Here is a 20,117-nt window from a genome sequence, read left to right as displayed (position 1 = left end):
GCCAGCTTCAAGACCAACACCCACACATACACAGACTGGTGCACGTTGGTACAGCTTCCTGAAAACATTGCTAAAGTAATGTTTTGAAACATAGCTTGCACAAAGTAAAAGCAGCAACCTTTTGCAACCTCTTGCAATAATCAGCATCTATCATAAGTTTCGCACGTGCAGATGTTCTTAAAAATGTACATACCAAAATGTTCTTTTTTAGAAATGTACAAAATGTTCTCTTTTAGGAATGTACGTAACAAAATGTTCTTTTTTCAGAAATGTACAAAATGTTCTTTGAAGTTGTCCTTCCGGTGTCCTAGAACACATGTGGTTAGACCGCCTGCACTGAATGGGCGTAGGCCAGTGTGTCACCATAGAACCTGGTTCCGCATTTTCAGGTATATTAGATTCAGCCCATCAAATCTGAAGCCAGAGTTCTGCTATTGCGACTTTTGCATGCAAAGCTCTCCGGCTAGTCGATTGTCTGACTTCGGGTGTCAATTCCTCTCTCTCAGGTGGTGGGCTCCCTAAGCCAGATAATACTTTTGTCTTTTTATATGTCTGTCCATGCTCTGTATTTTCCATTCACCTAATTCCTTGCATTCTTAGGTTCCCTTAAGCTATTAGGGCCTGCTGGGATAGTCTCCATAGCTAAGGTGCTTCTAGGCACTAGACTTTATAGAGTGTTCTGCTTTCCCTAACTAATTTCAATTGTACCTTTTTAAAAGATCCCAGCCCTTTTGCACCTTGGATCTCTTTGGAATGTTAAACTTGCATGGGCAATAAATGCATTTTCTGATGTACTTAAGACTTAACGAATAAAATGCTATTTCAAGTGTGATCTTTGTTATCTCATATCATTGTTCCTTGTTCCTCAGTGAAGTGTTGCGTTGATGAACTGTGACCATGGCTCATGACCACAGCAGGGTGGTTTGTGACTCGTGACCACACCCTAGAGGGCTTCCGCTCTCCCTTCATCAATCGTTCACCATGGCACCGACCACAATGGCGCATGCGGAAACGTAGGCATCTTTAGAGCCATGCGCAACCTGCGCCGAACCATCAGTGTAAATTATGCAATGGAAGTCCTCCAAAGGTCGCATAGCTAGAGGAGCAGGATGAACAAATTCATACTGCAAGTACTCCTGCGACCGTAATGAGGTGTCAAAAATAAACGTGACATCCGTGGACGTCAAGGAAGCAGCCCATTGAATCCACCGAGGGTGCAAAGCTTTAGAATTTGGTACACTGGCTTTCGTAACTGCCTCCAAATGAGGACAGGGTGTAACAACCACATGAGTTTCCCCAGTAACAGAGCACGTTCCTTAAGAATCGTCATCTGCACAGCCGTTAAAACTTTCTCCACAGTGGAAAACCGCATTTCAGCCGAAGTGTACAAGTGTGACTTGTAAGCAATAGGTACTGTGTCTCCTTCATTAAAAGTTAGGTATGTGAAACCCACTGTCCCAGGAATAATTCTAATTACCGGGTTAGTGTGGTTATCACGAGTCAGTAGGCATTTAGAAGCGAGCAGATCAGCCTGCAAGGGTTGCAAGATGGCTGAGTGCTCAGGCAGCCAGCATGATTTGGAAAAAGTTGGTTGTATCAGAGCATACAAAGGCTTGATACGCTGGGCATATTCCGGAATGTAAGTTCTCCCGAAATTTAAAAAACCCAGCAAAGACTAATTTTTTCAGTGTTGTAGGAGCGCGCAACTGTGCGCATTTCTCCAAGAAGTAAGGAGCCAAACCTCTACCTTCATTGTTGAGCTCATAGCCCAGGAACAACACTGTGTACTCTGCAATGTGCGACCTCGCAAAGTTAAATTTGTAACCCATGTCTGCAAAGTTACAAATGCTCCCAAATTTCGTCGTCTGTGAGATATATGTCAGTCACATACGAGCATGCATCTGGGTCGATTCTCTCTAAAAGAGAGACCATGCGGGCAGTAAAAATCCCAGGGCTATTGTTATAGCCCATTGGGAGATGCCGAAATTGTTTTTGGACACCGCCGCAAGTAAAGCTGGTCCATTGGGAACTAAGACCATCCAATCGATGGGCATAAAAACCTTTGGAAATGTCAAGCGTGGTCTTAAAACGCTTACGCACAAGACTATCCACTAGGGCAGAGCCATGAGTATTCTGTACTGCACAGTTATGGCAATGTGAGTTTAAATGCCGGTAATCCAATACCAAACGATATGAACCGTCAGGCTTGGTCACAGTAAAAAGAGGGTTATTCATCGGTGACACACATGTTCCAATCACTCCCTGATATTCCAATTGTTCAAGCATTGCCGCGACGGAAGCCTTGGCTTCACGCCGTATGGGATATTGAGGTTGAGGCTGCGGCTGAGACCGTAAAGGAATCTCGTGGCATGGGGACAATTTATCCCAACCAAATTGGTTGCGGTACAGAGCCGGTGCTAGAGCCTTAGCCCACTCTTCTGCAAAGTGCAGCGCATCCTCCTTCGAGACTGTGTTCATGAAACTCGGGAGGATTACCTCCTCCCCTTGCGGTGCTGCGAGCACAAAAGGTGGGGGCTAGTCAGCCTCCGAAAGCAAAATGTCATACGGAGACGAAAGATTTTCCCAAAATACCCCTTTTATGGTATGTTGTATGTCATCTTCGATTAACAGGACAATTTCATAAAGTCTATCAGGGGAGCAACTCATATCGTATCAGCTGTTTCTATCACAACATAAATATCAGTCGCTGTCACCTTCAGTAGCAGACACAGGGCCTCTCTCACAATGGTATTCTCCGCCGCGCTATCCAGCAAAGTCAGAGCCCATGTCAGATTCCGAAGCCGCGTTCTCACTATCTGTGGCATATCGATGCGCTGTTAAAGCCACGACTTTCTTTTTGGCAAACTGTCTCTTCGGCGTTGAGCCGTCCTGCTTTCCTGTACCGTCTGTCTGGCGGGGCTGGTCACGTCCTTGCTGACCACCCCGACCCCTTCCGCCTCCTCCACCACCAGTCTTCGGGGCCGATGAGTCCCGAAAGGAATGAGGAGAGCGTTGATCAGAAACCTGAAATCGATCAGGTGATTTAATCGTCGCGCGATCGCGCAAGTCATAAACACGTTCTGTTTGTGCAGGCATCGGAGACGCAGGACGAGATTCTTGTGTCTGCTGTTGTTGCTGTTGCTTTCCCTGTTTCTGTTTCTTGGGCCAATTTTGTTTTTTGGACTTGGGCTGAACTTCCGTTTCTGAAGTCTGCCCTTGGGGTTGCTTTTTCTCTTTAACAGAAAAAGGCTTGAGACCCCTACTATTGCGACCCACGGTTTTATAAGCCGCCACAATAATCCTCGCTAACTGTCGGGGTTTCTCGGCCTCGGGAATCGCCACCAAAGCATTAGCCACCTGAAAGTTCACTGCATGCCCCTTGACATTAGCAAGAATGAGGTCGCAAACCACATCAAAGGTGCCACACAGGCGCATACCCAATTCAACTGCAGCCTCTGGTCCGTGATCATCCTGAACACGTTTAAGGACCGTCGGCAGGACAGCCATAGACGGAGTGCTGTAACACCTCGCATAGACCGCCGCAAATGTTCTACCCCAGGTCTCACAGTCACCGATTTCAGGGGCCAAATCTTTTGGCAAACTAAGTGTCAGAATCCTGTGTTTTTCACCAGGAGTCGTGTTAGGAAATACTGCTTCCAGCTGATCAAACTTCTCGGCAAGCCAGAAAGAAAATCATTCTTCTCCTGCGGACGCTTGCCCATCACTGCATTGACCATTACGGGACTGATCTTCAAACCGCCCTGTCCGGCTGGAAGCGCCGCACCCCCCGGGGGCCCACCCAGGAGATTACGGGCTATGTATTGCACTAAAGCTCTAATCACGGCAATAGAGACTACATGTAGTCTACGAATTTCGGCAAGAGCACAATTGCCGTGTAGAGGGTGAGGAGTAAATCCAGCCAAAACAGGCCAATTTGCGCCTGGAATGGACAAAGGACCTAACCTCGGAGCGGTTAAAGAGTGGGGTAGGGCGCCACCAAACCAAACGCGATGCTGCAAAGTATCAATAGGTACTTCCTGTGCCCTGTACGGAGTATATTCATTCGGTACAGGTGAGGGAGTGTAAGTGTGGAACACACCAAAATTAGCGTCCACAGCGGGAAACGTCACCCACGAATAAAAGAGTTCGTATGGGTAAGCGGCTTCCGCACTCACCACCATTATCACAGCCAAGCCCTCAACGGGTACATTGTAAGTCAGCAAATGATTGCGCACCGCAATGCGACTATGCTGCGGAATGTCCACCGGCTGAGCCATGACAGTACAGGAACGTAGAAAAACAAAGTAAACTTTGTAGCACAACTGGGTCATAATTCAAGGAAACCGTTTTAGAAAGATTCAAGCTTGAAAAGACCTATTTCAAAAATAGGTAGGTTTTGTCCGACACCACCGTTTTCCGGAAAGCTGATATCAGAGCAATAACATATTATTCTCACGTAAATCACAACGCTCTTCTAGGCGGAAAGTTAAAACAACAATTATGTGCCGGGTGCAGAAGCAGCAAAAAGGAAAAATGGCGTTTAAACATTTAATAAGCTCATGCTAACTTAACACGGTATATAGGTAAGCAGTAACTATATAACAGTGACACTGCACAACAAACATCCAAGTGACATTGCATACAGTCAGTTGCATACACAGCATACTACCCATGCAACTCTATAGTACATGTTTTATCAAAAAGCACATATGACTCACCATTATGAAAAGAAGTTGCGGATGAGGTGACTCCGGATATCATCTTCATCCTCCTCGTCACTGACATCCTGGGCAAGGCCTTCATCCTCAACGGGTGGATGTTCCAGCTCATCAGGATCAAGGTAGAGTGGCACGGCCTTCTCCACTGCCATGTTGTGTAGCATGCAGCACACAGTGAAGATGTCACACACCTTGCGTGGGGTGTATTGGAGGGCTCCGCCTGTCTTGTCCAGGCACCTGAAACAGCTCTTCAGGATTCCAAATGTTCGCTCGATCACCCGCCTGGTCTTCCCATGAGCATTGTTGTACCGCTGGTCTGCAGCTGTCCTGGGTTTGCGTGGCGGAGTCATTAGCCACGGCATGTTTGGATATCCTGCGTCTCCTGCAAATTGACATCATGGAAATGAGTGTGTAATATGATGCAGTCCATGAAGTTTTGACATACTGACATACATAGCTGACAGAGTTTACCCACCAACAAGACATGCCCGGTGGTTGTGCAGCTGCAGCATCATCTGTGGTACCCTGCTACGCCTCATGATGAAAGCATCGTGGCACGATCCTGGAAAACATGCAGACATGTGAGATAATCATGTTGGCAAGACACACCACCAGGGCATTTATCGAGTGGTAGTGTTTCCTGTTGCGGTACGCTTGCTCCTGAGCCTGTGGTGGCACCAGAGTAACATGTGTACCATCAATTGCACCAATTACATGTGGCATGCGTCCCAGGGCATAGAATTCCCCCTTGACATGTCTCAACTGTTCTGGAGTAGGGAATGTAATGAATTCATCAATGTGCAGCAACATCGCTGCCAATACATCGGTCAATACACGGCTAAACAATGTCTGAGACATCCCTCCCACATCAGCTATGGTAAATTGGAACGTACCTGTGGCAAAGAAATGTAGGGCTGCCATCACCTTTACCTTGGGTGTCAGCGCAGTTGGATACCTGTGTCGTGGTTGCAGGTGATCTTCCAGGCTGTCCGTCAGGTCCTTGATCAACTGTCTGCCGAAGCGGTAACGCCGTATGCAATTACGTTCCCTCATGGCTTCCAAGTCTGGCAACGGCCTTTCCAGAGGGGGTGCCCTGCAAACCATATTTAGTAGAAAATGTGTTCAACTGTCAGACTAAGACAATAACAATGTACATGGCACAAGCAACACTGCTTCAACAAATCTAGACAATTTTTTTTTTTTGTCCTCATATATGCCACCAGTTAATGACTGCTCTATAATAGGCGCTCTTCAAGCCACTGTCACAAACTGTCCTTTCCAGCCCTCGTGTTTGTGGATAGCTGTAGAAGATTGCCCAGAGGAATGGTCGTTACCCGTCCAACTTCCTTTCGGGTTGGTACTTGCTGCTGAGGAAGGACAGGACCACTTACCTCTGGCATAATCATTGGACTATTGTTACTTTTCGATCCAGGCATTCATTGCTGACCACAACCTGACAGCTTTCTCACCCCCACATAAAATATCAAATTTACTCACCGCGACGATGTATTTAAGACACTCTGCAAATTTCGGGGGGGATACAGACTTCCATGCTTTGCATATCTCTCTTCTGGCAATGGTCATTACATAGAAAATAAACTGTGACAAGTTACTATTAAACACATAATCAGGTAATAGGCCGAAGAAAACCAATCTGGGTGTACATTGAATTGGGACCGACAGTACCTCTTCTAAGAATTTGCGCAATTGTTCCCAAAAATTAGCTATGTTAGGACATTCAAGAAACATATGAATGTCATTTGCGCTCATTAGGTTACACCTAGGGCAAAAATATTGCGCCCCTGAGATCCTAGAAAGTTTCGCTGGGGTCCAATATACCCTGTGCAATGTGTATAAGTGATTTCTTCTTAGATTAGAAGGTTTGATTATCTTTTGGGATAATGAAAAAGAATCAATCCATAATTTCTCTACATCCTCAGCTATCTGAACTGTGGAGGGGTCCCATATTCTTGCAATCTCTATCTCCAAATTGTCTTTATTATTCAATAATATATTATACCATTGTGCTGTTTCCCTTTTCATTACTCTAGGCTGACTAAATAGTTCTAGGAACGGTTCCTCATCATTTATATCCCAATTTTGACTACCCCACCAGGCCGATAGTTGATAGAACTTAAACCTTGTTAACGTCCCTCCAGTTATGCCCTCTAGAAATTCCCACTTTAAAGCTTTCGTTTCATCGCATAAGTCCCCCCATTTCAGAAGGCCTGCTCTTTTTAAGGGGAGAGCCAATTGGTCCATTAAACATTCCGGGGTGCCTGGTGAGTCCCAAATTGGGGAGTATTGATGGTAATATTGAATACTCAGCAACCTACACATCTGCGACCAATAGTGTAAAGCAGCCTTTAGAACTTTCAGCCTGACTTTTTTGAAAACATTTTTGTCACCAAATTTAAACAGAAAATAATCAGTACCAAACGGGAGATCTTGCAGCATTGCCTGGAATAGTAAACTATTTGATGTGAAATCCAATTTATTAGCTAGTATCCTAAAGTTTTTAAGCTGGAAAGCATAACAGTAAAATAATAAATCAGGGAGAGCTAAACCACCTAATTTTAATCCTCTCCTTAGCTTCTTCCAGGCTATCCTTGGAGATTTTGTTGCCCATATAAACGACCCTATTCTACCTTGCAAATTAAGAATATCTTTTCTGCTGAAAACTAAGGGGATAGAATTAAACAAAAACGTAACCTTGGGAAGAATGATCATTTTGACAAGATTCACTCTGCCATAGATGTTTAAAGGCAGAGTGTTCCACCTGGACAGAAGTTTTTTAATCTCCTTTATCACTGTTTCCCAGCTAACCTTCGGAGTGTCATCTATATTCTGGGTTAAATAAATACCTAAATATCTCATCTTACATTTGGCTTCGGGAATGGGGAGTAAGTTATTCCAACACATTACCTCGGTTTTCTCCTTGTTAATAGAATAACCTGAAATCGAGCCAAAACTCTCCGCCAGCTGAAATAGCCTGGGAATTGCTACAAGGGGGTTTGAGGTATACAACAGAAGATCGTCTGCATATAGTGCTGTCCTAATTAATAATTCCCCAATTTTAAATGAAGAAATAATAGAATCATGCCTTAAAGAACAAACAAAAGGTTCAATATAGATATCAAACAGCAGTGGAGACAAGGGGCATCCTTGCCTTGTTCCTCTGCCAACACTGAACCATTCAGACAATCCTCTGTTGACCAGAATCTTGGCCCTAGGACCTCTATATAAAGACACCACACTTTTGATATAAATTTCAGGAAAGCCAAATTTCTTCATCGTTGACCATAAATATTTCCAGTTTACTTGGTCAAAGGCTTTCGCAGCGTCTATTGCGACTATGGCCAATGGTTTTTTATTTTGAACTGCATAGTCAATAGCTCCAATTGCCTGAAATGTGAGTTCATTCAATTGTCTGCCCGGGATAAATCCGCGTTGGTCCGGATGTATAATGGATTTAATCACCTTAGCGAGCCTGTTTGCCAGGATACCTGAATAAACTTTTAAGTCTGAGTTCAGTAAGGATATGGGTCGGTATGATTCTATCCTTTGCGGGTCTTTGTTCGGCTTCGCAATTAATGAAATGGTTGCGTCCAGCCAAGAAGACGGAATTTGCTGACCTTGAATAAAGATTTTGTTGAAAAGTTTGCGCATTGGAGCAATAAGTTCATCCAAATTATCCTTATAGATTTCTGTTGGAAGCCCATCCGGACCTGCAGCTTTCTTTCTTGCCATTTTCTCGACTTGAGATCTGATTTCCCCCTCAGTAATTTCTTTTCCTAAAAGAGATATTTCTTCATTACTCAAACAAGTTAAATTTCTCAGAATGTCTAGGTTTTCTATTTCCTCCGATGAAATATTCGCTTTTTCACGATAAAGATCTTCATAGAAAGATCTGGCCTCCTCTTTAATATCTTCATCCTCAGATAGAACAGCGCCAGTTCCTCGTTGTATTAAAGTTTTAATGTTGTTTCTGGACCTGTCAGATCTGGCTTTCCAGGCAAGTAATGATCCACATTTCTCCCCATATTCAAAATTACGCAACTTGCTTACCTCCCACTTATCTCTTAGTATTTTTTCAGAGTGTAATCTATGTTGAATTCGTAGGTCATCTAATTCTTTTTCCAACCTCAATATTTCAGTTCGATCATTAGAGATGGCATAGAGAAGTTGCTGCTCTTTTATTTTAATTAAATTGAGGTTGTCTACTTCTTTTCCTTTAATTAGCTTTCTATTCAAGGCCATTTGAGAACCGTATATACCTCTTAAAAAAGATTTAAGAGCGTCCCATATGATCCGGTTCGGAGCTGAATCATTGTTAAATAGGAAGAACTCTCCTATACTTTTCTTAGTGCTAGTATTGAAATCTGTTTTTAGTAAAACGGTCCTGTCCAGAGTCCACCTGTATTCTGATAAGTTCCTTTTTTGCATGCTAATACACAACTTAACAACGGAGTGGTCTGATAATCCATTCGGAATATATGCAATAGAATGTGTATCTGATAACATCGCTCTATCAAGCAAGAAATAATCTATCCAGGAGAATTGGTGGTTTTTTTTGCTGTGGAACGAGTACTCTCTCTGGGAGCCATGTTTGATTCTCCAGACATCGCACAGCGCATACTCCTTAATGATATTATGTAGCATACAAATCGATTTTTTTTTGGGCTATTGTATCTAGCCTTTGAAGTGCGGTCTAGCTCTGCATCCAATAGCAAGTTAAAATCTCCCCCTAGCACTATAGGGATAGAAAATTGTAATAAATAACTTGCTAGTTTATGAAGGAAACATGGATTATCTTCATTCGGGCCGTAATAGACCCCACATAAGAGTTTAACAGTGCCCACTGATACCACTACCGCCAACCACCGCCCTGTCTGATCTGTAGCCCAATCATGGACAACTATTCCTTTATTGGCCCGAATAATGATTGCCACCCCTCTCGTTGTACCCGATTGTTTTGAGCAAAAAATTTCCTGAACCCACTTGTGTTTTGTAAAAATATCTCTACATTTATTTGCTTCCAAGTGAGTCTCCTGTAGAAAAATTAATGATGCTCCAGAATTTTCTAAGAAGTGAGAAACGTTGAATTGTTTCTTATAACTCCCTAATCCGTTCACATTCCAGGAGAGGATTGTGGTTTGGCTAGCTTGCGTCGTATTCTAATTTTAAATTTTGAATGTGGCTAATAGCAAAACGTAGTACCTTAAAAAAATGATAGTTATTAACAAAAGTAAAAAGCTTTTTTATGGTGCATGAGGACATTTTTTGTTTTTTTTTACCCCTACCCCTGGAACACCCACCCACCCTCCCTGTGGGGAACCCTTCCCTCCTAATTGGCGAAAATACGCCCTAGGAGGCCCTATTCCCTGATTGCCCTACCCTAAAAATAAAGAAGAACATATGTACCGGTCTCATTCCCCTATCTCACCTGTTTTTTTTCGTGCAAACTCTTAAAAAAAAAAAAAAAAAAAAAAAACTCCTAACTTAAATATGTGTAGTGAAAACATTGTATATATATATATTTTTTTATTTTTTTTTAAAATTATTTTTGTTCTTTATTTTTAATTTTTTTTTTTTTCCCTCTTTTCTTCCTCTCTTTCCCTGCACTCCATTACAAACATACTCTACCCTCCGCTAAATGGTAGATTTTTGGGGAATAGAACATCTGAACTGTCTCTAATTATACTATTCCTCTTGAGCCTTCATTCTATCAAGAACAGCATCTACTTCCTCTGGAAATTGGCACGTATACATTTTATTGTTCCACATAATTTTTAGGAGTGCTGGAAATTTCATCTGTACATTTGCCCCCATGGAACGTAATTCTGGCATTCTAGACCCTAACTCCCACTGCCTTTGAGCAGTTTTACCGCCTATGTCAGATCTAATGTGATATGGGTTAGCTTGAAAATGTAGGGAAGTGCGTGATAAGCATCTATTCAGGATCAGTTCCTTCACACTGTATGTTTGGAAGTATACCAAAATCTTCCTGGGAGCCTTCCTGTCTGGGTGTAACCTAAATGGGTCTCTATGTACCCTCTGAATTTCTGCTTCTAGGTCAATATCCGGGCGGTCCTTGAGAATATCTTCACGTAATAATCTGCAAACAAAACCTTTTATGTCCTCCACCTCGGCCCCTTCCGGAATTTTTAGAATCCTCAAATTGTTCCGGCGAGATTGGGTTTCCAATCTCTCTAGGTCCATAGACAGAGATCGATTCTGGGCCTTCAAGGCTGTTATATCTTTCGAATTGATGTTTGAGGTCTCTGAGAGTGTTGAAACCTTGCCTTCCAGCGTACTGGTTCTAATATTGATACCATCGATTTTTGCCTCTAGTAGATCAAATCTATCATGCAGACGCTGTTGATTTTTTTCGGAAGTCTCAAATCTACTTAGTAAATCTCCTCTTAAAGACTGCAGAAGAGATCCAAGGCTTTCGCTGCCTCCACAAGCCCCTTCTTCCTCGATGTGGAGAGGTTGGGGTTCAGCATCCTGCGTGATACTTTCCGGCTGCTCCCTTTCATGACTTAGTTCTTGATTAATGGTCCTTGGAAAACTAACTGAGGGTTGTGCAGTTGCATCAATTACATCGATTGCCTTGGTTGTGGAGACTGCTTCAGCTGTTCCTTCTAACGTGTCAGCTGACTCCAAACCCCCATATTTATTACTCAAGGGGAAAGAAGCTAAAAGCGGGGAAACTGCTACCTGAGGCAGATTATTTAAACTCTGCTCCTTTTCGCCCCCTCCATCCGTTCCGGTGCTATCCGACTTGGAAGACAGTGCATGCTCCATTATCTTAAAGTAACTCTTGAGTGACGGAGTACCCCTAGGCAAATTAAATTTGGATTGTTTTAAGTCTTTGGTCTTGCCCTTCTTCGCTCCCCCTTTTCTGCTTTGTTTGCCAGGTGAAATTGGCTCTGGACCCTTACTACTCGCCTCGACCAAGTCCGCAGTATTTAGGACCCCCTTTATCTTAAGCTCCCTTCGAGAGCGAAGCTGGTATCTATTTTTGGTAGCCCTCTTTTGTTCGCTGATAGTTATTCCCACCTTGCGAGGCTGTACAGGTGAATTCACTGAAACAAGCCCTTTCGCTGTATCCCTCGCTGTATCCCTCTCCCTGGAGGGGCTCACGTTTCCCAAAGCAGATTGCGGTATTACAGGAGGACCCCTATCTGCATCCATACAAACTGTGGATTCCCAACAAGATACAGACACAGGGAAGTATGAGTAATACTCTCTGCTTACAACCCCTGTCAACCGATACCATAGGGCTGCTCTCTTGCGGAGCCCGATACTATTAGATCTTACCCTGGGTTTTACACAGACTGCAGTCAGCTCTGCCTGGGGTCGTGTAATGCTACCACTGCTCCCATTCTTGGTGCGCTGAAGTCCTGCTCCCGATGCCGGCAATGACGCTTCACCAGAGACCCGATGCAGCTGACCGGTAACCGGCTCCCTGGCGTACCGCCGCTCGTGAGTCCAATCTTGCTGTTCTCTCATCTGCCAGGTGGTCCGCGCCGGTCCTAGAGCCCTCTCCTTCCGTCTCAGTACACACTGCTCCACGCTCGCGGTTTCAGCGTTCTGCCTCTCTGCCTCTCCGTAGTCACTCTCGGTCCATTAGGCGCGAGGAAGAAGGTAAGAGGGAGAACTAAGTTGCCGTACATCCGAGAAGGAAGACAAAGTACAACTTCTCACTCACCTATACAATCAGCATGATCCGCTGTAAATCCGCCAAAAGTAGAGGGGAAGAGACCTGTAGAAAACTTGAACTAGGGCTTCTGGATCAGAGCCTCGCAGCAGCCGCTAGCCTGCCGCCGCCATGTTCCCCCAGGATTTTGGAATCTAGACAATTTTGAGTGTGGCGTGGGATACACACTGAGGAAACATGTGCCAGCTGCCAGCCACTCCTCCGTGAAAAGTAAAAGACCTGTGGTCTGTGGAATGGATATGACATGCATACAAATGATCTGATGGGAAGGTCTGAGTGAGCATGACAATGTATCATGTCAGTGACACACGTCACGTGAATTGCATCAGGAGGTTGTCTGCACATCCAGACAGCTGACAGCAATACACACACCCACATCACATGTGCCATCATTTGCACAGATCTGACATATTCCTATTGCGGTGTGATATTTCCCAAACTATTACATGGACATCATCAGACAGCATAAATGTTTGATTTGTGACAAATGGTCTGTGATGCCATCGCACATATGAGCGGTTCATTTGCACAAGTGGCATGGTGTGCGTACATTAGAAACCCTGTCATCACGGCAAGGACCCAACATAGATGCTCCTACAGCAGATATACTGAACAGTATGAACTAGTTACTTACCTTTTGTAACAAAATATCTGTAAGGAACAGTAGTTAATACCATATTCCTCACTTGGAATACATACCAGGCTTTGCAACAAATTGCCTCCGTCGATGCCATCGCTCTGCCCAGTGAGTCGGTGCTATCCAGCCCACACCGGATCGAATACCGTGTCGCAGATCGGCCTTCTACAAGGGCTTGGCCAAGTATTGCCCGTACCTACAACGCGCACTCTGGCAGCAGTTCCACAACCGTGTCCCACAGCGTGTGTGTAGCCGAAAAAGAGGCATGTGATGTTGGAAGACCTCAGTCCCAGACTCAGGGAGGATGATACCATCTTTCCGTACTGCTCATACCTTTTGGATACCCTATCCAGTGGAGCAAACGGGAATGCGGTCTGTGATTTGGAGGCCTGGATGCCCATGCTCTTTGGGGTGGGGTGGGAGGACAGGAAACATGGTTCGTCCGGGGAGGGGTGTGGGCGTCTGGCAACGTGCCTATCTACAGCCAAACCTGCAGCGGGCCTGGACATGGTGGCCAATATAGCATCAGTCAATTCATCATGAAACGGCTGCAGAGGCTCAGCGGAGCTTGACTGCAGTTTAAGGACCTCACTGAGGAGGTTGGTCCTCACGTCCGCAACGGGGAGATGAAGGGGCAAGGCTTCGGCCGCCCACGTAAACACAACACTGTACGTTGCCCGCTCATCCAAAGACACGTTTGGAGTAGAGACATTACCAGTGTCTGGCGAGGTGTCCAGACCACTCGCATCCCCCTGTTCACCTGTCCTGTCATCTTGGGACTGACACTCACGTGTCAGTGGGTCTTCAGAACCCTCCCAATACTCCTTATCACCCATTCCCTGATAATCAGGGTTGTCATAAGCTGTGCCCGGCTCGTTGAAGTTTACCTCCCCATGCAGCATTAAAAGCGGTGTTCTGCCGCGCAGTTCCCACGCCGGAGCCCTATAGTGTGTGGTATCGGGGACAGCACCACCCGAGGACGGCGCCAAGGGTGACATCTGGGGGACTGTTGCCGGTGAGGTTGTGAGGTGTACCACCGAGGACCAGGATCACCAATCGGATCCTGTCTGTCCCAGCGGGCCCGGGACGAAGGCGCCGCCAGCGTCAGAGCCAAAGCGAGTGACGCGTCGGGGGCTAAGCACCAGACCCGCTAGTGCCCCCAGACGGGTCCGCTGGGCCCTAAGCCGCCGCGTAGGCCATCGGTGGAGTGAGGGACATCATGGCCATGAGGAAGCGCACTTAGTCCTCCTGCGTCGCATGCTGGCCAGGGACCGGAGGTCATGGTGCAGGCTACGACGGCTGCAAATCTGACGGAGCCGCGTGGGCGGTGTCACCCGAATCCCATGCAGCATTGCACGTGCATTGTGGTGAGTTTGAATTGCGATGACGTCTCTTTGACTTATTGTGGTTACCTGACGACTTTGCCCTGGAGGACTGATGTCAAATCCCGGGGCTCTGATGTCTCAACACCCACGCCCAGGCACTCGACCTACATCCAGACCATGAGCTATTGCTGTGCAGGGCCAACTGCTGGAGTCCGAGTGGCATGTGGGACCACTCACACCTAGCTTCATATGTCTGCTCCCGGCATTCGGAGCAGCTATTGTTGTCGTGCTTGACATCAAAACAGTGGAGACACCGACGGTGAGGGTCAGTTACCGACATGAGTCGGTCGCAATCCTCACAGGCTTGGAAATGCCCATCCCTATTGGCACCGTCCTGAGTCGGACAATCCAAGTTAAATGGTCAGAAGTGATCGTACTATTATTTGAAAAAGAAAAATTAGTATAGTTACACTTATACGGGAACAGCGCTGGTGGTGTGAAAAAAGAGGACCTGACGTGAGCACGCAGAGGCGACGTATGAGTACTCAGACAACGTCATCACGGCGCACACAACGCCAACGACACACGCGGAGCCACAGGAGATGCCTACCGACACACAAGTGTACTGCTAAGCGCAAATTGCCATATCCAGGATGACACTTGGGGATATTCTAAGGTAAGGAATATAATACTGACCTTTTTATTTCATATGCAAACAGCATGCACAATGTCGCACATGGCACACACATGACGTGGTCACACAGGATCATGCTGTGCGTCAATTCGACCTCTGTGACAGTGGGCATGTTGCTGTCATCATGTGACAGTTCCCTGTACTGAATGGTGTGCCATTCCAGTGTTGATGTGCATCATGATATGTTGCAGACGTTACTCAGGTGCGAAGTGTTGAATGTATGTGATACACATGTGCAAAATGATTAATGACATGTCTCAACAGCTCTTCACACATCAACTGAGCCACAAGGTCACAGTCCCTGTGCTTCTCCTATGTCTGCCACACCTGGGGCATGCTGATGTAAGGATGCCATGCTGATGTATGCATCCACATCGTCAACATGAGTGTAGACTACATCCCTGCAATGTTATTTCCTGGAGTCACTCTCCCAATGGTGACATGAAGGAGGTCAGGAACGCAGCCTACACAAGCGTTCACTTGAGCATGTCTGACGCACTGTACCCCAATGGTACGTGCATGTGTACACCTCGTTTCCCAATTGCAAAGTAGCCATACGCAAGCACAGCATACCCCAATGGTACGTGCGTGTGTCCGCCTCGTTTCCCAATTGCATTTTTGCCATACGCGAGCACAGCATACCCCAATGGTACGTGCGTGTGTACGCCTCGTTTCCCAATTGCAAAGTAGCCATACGCGAGCACAGCGTACCCCAATGGTACGTGCGTGTGTACGCCTTGTTACACCATTGAATGGGTTGCATTTGCAACGGCAATGGCACCGTACTTGTGTGGGTATTCAAATAAATACATATGGAACATCTAGGGGAACAGTGGAATGATCAGAATGCAACCAGGTTGTCATGGATACAGAGAGTTTTGAGCCTCCTACAGGTGTTCTAGAAAATTCAGTTGGGCAAAAGTATACAATGTTGCAAAAGTTGGTGTTCAGCTCTGGCTCAGTTTTCAAACCATGCATATATATGTGTGTCATGGCCTTATGTGTGATGTGATTGGATGAAACATAGGTTGCTAACTATGGTGGCCTATCACACACTACTCCTTGGACTCACAGACCCTCTGCAGCACAAATATAAGGCAGCATGTGGCTGTGGGAGGGCACTTGCCTGCACAACATTGGAGTGGTAACCACAGCTGCTGTCTCTGTATCCTCTGGACCCTGATTAGCTGAGCATGGAGAGGGCACCTGCATTCACTGATGGTGAGAACAAGGCCCTGCTGGATGCCCTCCTGCCTAACTACAGCAAGCTGTATGGGAGACCAGAGGATCAGGTGAGTGATGTGTGCAATACCTTGGAGTGTGCACCTGTTGTGTGTGTGACATTATAGCCACTTTGTATGTATAGTGGATAGATGCTATGTTGTTGGGAGTGAGTGCCAGGGTGTACAGTGTTGTTTCAAGAGAGTTCTTAGTTGTAGGGTGGTGTGTGACAGCATGTCACGTGCTGCAGTGCACACAGATGTAGCATATATTGCTCAGTGAGTGCCATGCTCAAAGAGTGGTTTGCACCCCTCATGTCATCTGTAGCCTTTAAATGGCATGTAATGCAGTTGTGTTTGATCACAGGCCACATACTCCTGGACAATGATGCAAATGTGTGGAGCATCCGATGCCCTGTTGTCCTCAATTATTTTGTGCTCATATGTGTGTCATTGAAACATGGACCAGGTGTACTACTGATGTTCTTTTACTTTACATTCGTGACAGGTATCTGCCTATGAGAAGGGTGAAATCTGGGTGGCCATCGCCAGGGCTGTCAGGAGTGAGGGGGGCCTCGCAGGAGGCTCTGAAACATCAAGAAGAGGTGGCAGGACATCCGGTGCTGGACCCGCCGCATCGCCAGAGTACAGCTGAAGCTGGAAGCTCCACGCCGGCATGGCGGCACCCGCCACCTCACCCCCCACATGCTCCGGGTCCTGGAAGTGGTGTTCCCTGACCTCCATAGGCAGTTGCAGCAGGGACAGCAGCTAGAAAGGGTAGGTACATGTCTGTTTGTTGTCATGTGTGTCACATGCTACCTGCAGTGTTCCGAGGCATGGTAACACTCCCATAGTTGGAGTCGTGTGGTCAGACAGGCACTTAATGCATTGGCATAAGAATGTCCCAGTTTTATCAGCTGCTTCTTTACATGCCTTGCCCTACTCCACATTTGACCAGCACTTTGGCTATTGATTGTTTTTCACATGTACTCCTATGGTGCAATGTCTTAGTATGCATCTTCCTTTGCACATCATCATGTTGGAGGGGGGTCTGTGACACCTGTTGGTACCTTACATATAGCACCACATGTGCACTGTGTCTGCCCTTCTTCATATTTTGGCACTGATCTTGAGTCTCAACATGCGTTTTCTGCACAAGTCAGCCTCAGTGGCCTTTGTCCATGGTACACTTTCTAATTGTCATGTGTTAGCTACAGGTGCACACTGTACAAGTGCACTAATTTTAGCTTGTGCATACTCACACTGGGCAGTGCGTGTGTGCATATTCTCTAAATATGTTGCATGTAGTTTGTAAATAATATTGATGGTCAGCCACACAATGTGGCTTTGGGTGTAGACAGCTGTGATGCCAGTGTGAGGTGTTGGGACACTTGGTTCAGGTCCCAGGATGGCATCACATGGCAGTTCAGGCAGGACTTTTCCCATGTGGCACAAGGTCAAAGCAAAACAAACATGACCAGGTCAGGCTTTGGGTGGCAGGGTGGGCAAATGAACTGTGATGCATTATCAGCTATCCTGTTGTGAGGCAGTGGCTCATCATTGTGTCTCTCATACAAGTTTTTGCCTTGCCTGGTACTTGTATCCTACTATACATTGAGCGTTGTCTCTCTTACAATCGGCCAAAACTATACTTAGCATTGTGCAGAGTTCTGTGGCATGTGACTCATGATGCATGCCATGTTTATAAATGTGCCCAAATGATTTGTAGATGATATGTCTGAAGTGTACAGGCAACTGATATGTTTTTCTTATTCTCCTTGCCAACAGCATCATCATCAGAATCTGGAGGAGACACAGGCACGGACCAGGCAGAGGGACCCAGCGACAGTGCCACCTGCTTTGAGAAGTCAGAGGGAGGCAGTGGCACGGAGGGTGAGGAGAGTCTGCAGGCTGGACCACATGTGACTGACACATCCAACCATGCGGACGGCTCCGAATCAGACTCTCAGGAGGAGGGGGAATATGCAGCAATGGTCACTTCTTCATCTTTGTCTGGCCTCCCCTCTTCCAGTACCATCTCCACCCTCCCAGTTGTTAGTGTCCCTAGGGTCCGTGCTAGCCCCGTGTCTCCTTTGTTCCCGGCACCGCAGCCCCTGCCCCTGTGTCCCCTGCTGCCCTCAGTGCTGAGTCTGTGGACCTACTCCGGCAGCTTGTAGTAGGTCAGACATCAATGTTGACTGTCCTCCATGGACATACACGACTGATTACACAGTTGGTGTCGTTCATGGAGGGCATGTCATCTGCCATGTCTGATCTACGTCGGAGTGTGGCTGCCATAGAGTCAACACTGACGGCAGCTCTGTACACCCAGCAGCATCTGTCCCCCCATCCTTCAGACCCATCCACCTCTGCCTCTCCCATACCTACCCAACATACACGCAGACGCCACAGGTCAGACACAACAGCAGACACACCAAGCACACCCACACGGCAGAAGAAGCTCAAATCTCCACGCACACAATCTCAAGGGGATGTAGGCACACCCACAGGGAGAGGGGACACACCTCACACACGCATCCACAGACCCAGGAGAACAGACTCAGAGCCCACTACCGCCACCCCCAATGTGTCCCCGGGTTCAGGTGGTAGTTTTTCCGAACTGGCTGAAGTGTGCAGCCAAGTTTATCTTGCTACTTTCAGCGATGCACCGGCCAGTGTGGATGAATCCACAACACCTGCTCCCACTCCACCTGTCCTTCCCTCTCCTGTCCATGCGGTGCCAGAGGATTCCACAGATGATGTCCCCAAAGTTACCACAGCGGATTGAACTCCATGTGCAGGCAAGTTTGGGTGTGAGCACATCCATGAAGGCACAAACTGGTATCATGACTTGTTTGGACTGGCCATTGGCCTTTTATGAGCAAGGACTCTTATTTGCGTTTTCAATTTTGAACCAGCTGAATAAAGCTATTTATTTCAGTTTCTGAACTTTAGTGTGTCTGATAATGTCTGTGACTGCTGTGTGCTTGGGAGCTGATGTGATGTTCAAATTTGGGTATGTCAACATGTGTCTGTCTCCTGATGATAATGAGGTTAACAATGGTATGTTTTTGATTTAACGGCTGGGCACTGCTGGGCAATGGTGGGCACTGGTGGCGGTCTTAGCCACACACACACTCTGATGCTGGGCACTGGTGGGCACTGGTGGTGGTCTTAGCCACACACACCCTCTGATGCTGGGCACTGGTGGGTGTCTTAGCCACACACACACTCTGATGCTGGGCACTGGTGGGCACTGGTGGGGGTCTTAGCCACACAAACACTCTGATGCTGGGCACTGGTGGGCACTGGTGGGGGTCTTAGCCACACACACACTCTGATGCTGGGCACTGGTGGGCACTGGAGGGGTCTTAGCCACACACACACTCTGATGCTGGGCACTGGTGGGCACTGGTGGGGGTCTTAGCCACACACACACTCTGATGCTGGGCACTGGTGGGCACTGGTGGTGGTCTTAGCCACACACACACTGTGATGCTGGGTACTGGTGGGCACTGGTGGTGGTCTTAGCCACACACACACTCTGATGCTGGGCATCGGTGGGGGTCTTAGCCACACACACACACTGTGATGCTGGGCACTGGTGGGCACTGGTGGGGGTCTTAGCCACACACACACTCTGATGCTGGGCACTGGTGGGCACTGGTGGTGGTGTTAGCCACACACACACTCTGATGCTGGGCACTGGTGGGGGTCTTAGCCACGCACACACTGTGATGCTGGGCACTGGTGGGCACTGGTGGGGTTCTTTGCCACACACACACTCTTATGCTGGG

Source organism: Lissotriton helveticus, chromosome 5_1 (assembly GCF_964261635.1).
Source record: "Lissotriton helveticus chromosome 5_1, aLisHel1.1, whole genome shotgun sequence".
Lineage (NCBI taxonomy): Eukaryota > Metazoa > Chordata > Amphibia > Caudata > Salamandridae > Lissotriton > Lissotriton helveticus.
Note: the sequence above shows the minus strand (reverse complement) of the source record.